Below are 4,994 nucleotides of genomic sequence, written 5' to 3'. Positions count from 1 at the left end.
TTTTTCATTTTTAAGAAACTTTGGCAAAACATCTGCTGAATCTTCAGCAAGAAACAAAGGAACAAAGAGCTGCAATTATCACGGCACTGTGGTTTTTCACTGGAAAAAAGGGAAAGTAGCAGGAACCTGCAGAAATATTTGCAGTCCCCTCCCTGAGCACAGAGATGTGACACTCAACGTTTCCTGAGCTGCAGCTCTGCTCCTCATCCAACTCCGTGCTCATCATACGGCTGCTTCCAGCATCCCTGTGCAGGCAGCCAGGGCAGGAGCATCCACACGCTCTCGAGTGCTGTGCCGTATCGGTAGCAGGGGGCCGGACAGGTTTGGCTTTTATGGACCAGCAATCCCCTCCTGAGATGCATCACCTCCTGCCAGAGGCTCTCCTGCCTGGGGACAGCTATTTCCCCAGGGCAGGTAGACTCCAGCTTGAAAGCATCGCCCCCGCCGTGCTCTTCCTTGGGGCCGTGGCATTGGATTCAGTTCCGCACCAACCTTCATTGTCTCCCTGCAATCTAAATACGTCCTGACCTCTCCTCGCAGGACTATCCCAGCCATCAATTAGCTTCCCGGTTGTGTGGATACCAGGAAACTGAATACACGGGTTTATAGTTCAGTGGAAAGTTCTGCTGCCGTCTTAAATCATAAAGCACAGCTGCTGACACAGCAGAAGCTGCAAAATGAGCAGAGCATCTGAGCAATCTGTGGTTTGGAAGCCACTGGGAGGAGAATAAGTGCAGCGTCTTGCAGCCTTGTTGGAGGGAGGAAGAAAGGACAGGCAGGCCAAAAGAGTAGATTAAAACTCATCAGAGTGCAATTGTAATGCGTTATACAACACGCACGCATCCCGGCGCTCCAAAGCTAACTTGCGATTGAGAGAGAAAAGGGCAGCTGAGATTCAATGTCTACAAACGCAAAGTAATGCCCAGAAAAAAAAAAGAAAAAAAAAACACAAACACAAAAACTCCAAATATATACGCACACGCACATGATAATGGGCTCTAAATGAGCTATTCTGCATCAGGAGACAGATCTTGGGAGCCTTTGTGGATAGTTGTGTGAAAATACCCGCTCGGTGGTGGGTGAAGCAAGCAAAGCTAATGCTGGAACATTAAGACTTTAAGAAGACGGGCAGGGAGAACAAGGCAGAAACGGTTGGCATGCCCACGTGGAGCAGCACGCCCAGCCCCGGTGCCCCATCGGTAGAAGAGGAGCAGCAACGGGGGACAACTCCTGCACAAAGGCACTCGAGCTTGGAGGTGACTACTGCTAACGCCTTCACGGATGGCATGAAGGGGAGAAACAGGGATGTTATTTGTTGTAACACAGGAACCAGTAAGCATCAAACGAAAGGTGAAAGTTTTAAAGCAATGAGTATTAGCCAATTACCAAAGGTGTCATCAAGGGCTTGCTAGTTCCAAACTAACTGGGATTCATCTTCAGATGGCGTTGGTGTTGCCTCCACTGGAGTTACATGCCGGGGCTTCCTCTCCAGACAGCAGTGGAGAAGACCCCATCCCACCAGGGTGTAAGCCATCTCCCCCAGGACGGACAGCCAGAGCAGGCCAGGAAAACATGCCCCATGTCTCTGCACCGAGGAGAAGGGCAACCCTAGCACTTTTTCCAGGTGCAGGCATCTACGAGGGTCTTGGAAAAACATTTGGGCACCCTCCACCACAACCCTAGCCAGGAGCGAGGTCTCCAGCAGCCGCCGTTCAGCGCAGCGGGGGCAGGCCATCTTCCTACGACACCTTCTGCTGGAGCCTTCACGGCCCGCAGTGAAGGCAAAACACCTGCGGAAGAGTTAAAACGCTTTCTTGGGGAACACAGACGGCAATTTTCCTTTCTACCCAATGGGATTCAAATAACCTAATTCTTGCTCTACATTTGTACGATCTCTCTCTCTCCCCTGGATCACCCCCGGAGAAATGACAGCCATGTGGTAAATACATGTAATCATGCCACTCTGATAGCTTCTCTTGTTCTCTGGCCATTAATTCATCTCCCTGGGACTCGGGTGAACATTTCAAATCGCGCAGCAAATTCAAAGACCTGCCTTTATTTTAAAATCAACACAGCAATGAAAGGCTTTCTCCTTTCCCTCCTCAAAATGTAAATTTATTATTATTTTTTTTTTTTTAAGCTTCAAAAATATCCTGGCACCCAGACAGATGTTGCTGGTCGTGACCTTGTCTCAGGCCAATGACAGGTTTCCGATGCATAGGCAATTGCACGGCTACGGAAACCTCTCGGACAAGGAGGGCTGCGGCGGGGGGGTGGCAGCACCCACCTCAAGGAAAGCCTTTGCCTTCGTACTCATGGCACTGTCATAAAAACCCGACGAGAAACCTTCCCTTTCAGCTCTCGAGGTATGCTTTCCTTGGGGGAATAAAAAAAAATAGAAGAAAAGAAAATGCAAGAGAGCCCTCCAAAACCAACTACCTTCTCCCTCTTCCCATTCTCGCTATTCCCTGGGAAGCAGAAACTTCCTGGGATGCTTTCCTTGTGCTGGGAATACGCTTTGGCTGAGGACGGATGAGGCTGCCAGAAGAAAGAGGGGGACCCGAGTGCCACTCAGCCTGCAGCGCTGCTGCCTGTGGGCCACCAGCAAGAGAAATAAAATAAGACGCTACTAATTTTTACAGCCCACCAGGAAGGAAAGCACCGGCAGCAACCGCCATGTGCTCAGCTGCGGAGGCTCCAGCTCAGCACTGCCAGGGGAGAAACCCATCAGCTGAACATCAGCTGGTGCCACCGCACCACTCATCTGGGCGTCTGCACCGGGCTCAGCTCACGGTCTCATGCTTGCGCCACCGAAACCTGCTTCTACCCGTGTCCCCAGCCAGATTTTGCACCTTCTTGTTGTCACTGAGCCATCACCTTTCTGGAGCTGGAGGGGACCGAGGTCAAGAGCAGACCTGGAGGAGGAAGGAGCTGCTTTAGTGGAGGAGCGAGGCCGGGGCATGCAGGGAAAACACAGCCGGTGGGACGCAGCAGCAGGGAGAAGAAGGTTGGTGGGAAGATGCATGTGCCGGAGCAGAGTTTGGTGCAGGACCTGTGGGCGACACCAGAATTAGGATTCAGCCATGCCCATGAGTAGCTCAGGAGATCAGAGTGTCCCACCTGGGAAGACGAGGGAGAAGGGACCCTCAGGAAGAAGGGCTGCACCTCGGATGAGCGGCTGCGGCAATGGGGAGGAAAGGGTGCTCCTTGCCGGTGGTGCGGGCAGGAGCGGGCAGGAGCGGGCAGGAGCAGCAGGGCTGGGTGACAGGTGAGAGGGGGGATGCTAAAGGCCAACAGGCAGATGGCAGAACTGTGATTAGAAAGTCACTCCAGCCATAAATCTCAGGGACCTGAATCGGAGACGGGCAAGCCCCAGATGGCTTGGAAAGCCTGCCTGGCAGAGCCCCGCGCAGCTCAGCCTGCATCTGTCCCTCCCTCCTCCTCCTCACCGCCTTAACCACCTCCAGTCAGCTCCTTACCCCTCAACCTGAAACCGCTCCAATGCACGAACTAAAGAGCAAAACCACCACCTGGACCCCAACAACAATATTATCCATCCCCGGCACGGGACTCTCGCTGCCTTACTGGGGGCTACGTGCAACTTCCCATCCCTGATGCTCCCCCCTCGGCAGGGATGCGGCGGGCACCGTCCAGGGGGTCAGGGGGGCTGCAGGACCATGCAAAGGCGCACCAGCAAAGCTGGGTGGAGGCAGGTCCCCCCGCAGCCACACACGCTATTTCTGGATCTGCTGAGGAACCGCTTAGGGCTGGATTTGCAGGCAAGCACGGGGCCATATCGGCTGTCCATGCTTTGGAAGGGGCTCAGGAACAGAAAAGGGGCAGGAGATTGGGAGGGAACAGGATTTATATAGAGATCCACGGGGAAAACCCGTGTCTGCAGGCAGGAGTAACCCAACACCGGGCAGGAGTACCAGCTCCTGCCTGCGCATCCCAGGCAGCAACGTCCCCAGCCCGAGGAGCCCGGTGCTCCCAGGCTCCTGCCCGATGAGCCTTCCCGATGCCTGCACCAAGGCACCATGCCCGTGCCCGGCTCCCGAAACCAGCCACTGCCTCCCGCGGCCCTTACCAAGGCTACCGAAGAGCCCACAGGTGCCCATCGCTCCCCCGGGACCACCGGCCAAGCCGGCCAGGGCTGGCAGCGCGGGCAGGACAGGGGCCAGCGGTAAAATTAGAAATGGTCTCGCTGCCAGCCCTTTCTGTGAGCTGCCGGGGCCAGGCGAGCCCAGCCGCCAGCCCCCACCGTAACCCTTCTCGTCCCCCATTTTGTAGGCTGGGGGAGTTTCTAGAAAGCCGGGGATTTGCGCAGCTCTCCTTTTCGATTAGCCGTCTCCAGCTACCCTGGAGACCAAGGGTGACAGGCTGATGGGGGCAGAGGGAGGGGGATTATTTTAATTTTTCTTTGGGGGGGGGGGGTCCTCCATTGGGAATTGCACCCTGCCTGTCCCTTCACACGCTGAGCAGCCCTGCAACAGCTGAGCCTCCCGCCCCAAATGCCCCGTTTCTAGCCACTTTCTCCCCACCGCAGCCCTCCTCTTCCCTCCTCCTGTTATTATTTATACTCCTAAGCATCCTTTAAGTTTTGCCGGGGGAGAGGATCAAGTGAGAAAGCCTTTTAAGGCTTTCTGCCAGCGCCGGGAAGCGAATCCCCCCCCACCAGCGAACAGTGCTGCTGGGGGATTTGAGTGTAGACAAGTGCTTACAGCCGAAAAGGGCAGAGCGAGGGGAGGGGGACCCGAGGTGGGAGGGGGGGGGCACCGCTCTGAAACCAGAACCCCGACCCTGGCCGAAACGCAGCTCCTTCCTCTGCTTTAGGAAACGGATCCCTCCCGCGATTTCCTTTCAAAGGTGACTCGTAACCTCTTCATTAGGGTCGGCTTTGGCAGCGCGCTCGTGGTGCAGTTGGCAGGGCCGGCTTGGGCAGGAGGTGGGGGGGTAAGAGCAGGGCGGGAGGGGGGGTGGGGGGGGGGACGCGC

The 4,994-nt window shown here is 55.5% G+C and overlaps 1 long non-coding RNA gene across 1 annotated transcript; it reads right to left on the bottom strand.

Annotated features, from left to right (window-relative positions):
* Positions 1-2,149: 2,149 nt before the first annotated feature.
* Positions 2,150-3,266, bottom strand: LOC128911357 (uncharacterized). The gene is made up of 3 exons (XR_008467061.1): positions 3,121-3,266; positions 2,878-3,052; positions 2,150-2,376 (listed from the first exon to the last, which is right to left on the bottom strand). It is a non-coding gene; the product is annotated as an uncharacterized LOC128911357 (long non-coding RNA).
* Positions 3,267-4,994: the final 1,728 nt, after the last annotated feature.

The sequence above is a fragment of the Rissa tridactyla genome, chromosome 6, assembly GCF_028500815.1.
Source record: "Rissa tridactyla isolate bRisTri1 chromosome 6, bRisTri1.patW.cur.20221130, whole genome shotgun sequence".
Taxonomy (NCBI): Eukaryota; Metazoa; Chordata; class Aves; order Charadriiformes; family Laridae; genus Rissa; species Rissa tridactyla.
This window is presented reverse-complemented; position numbering and strand designations above follow the sequence as displayed.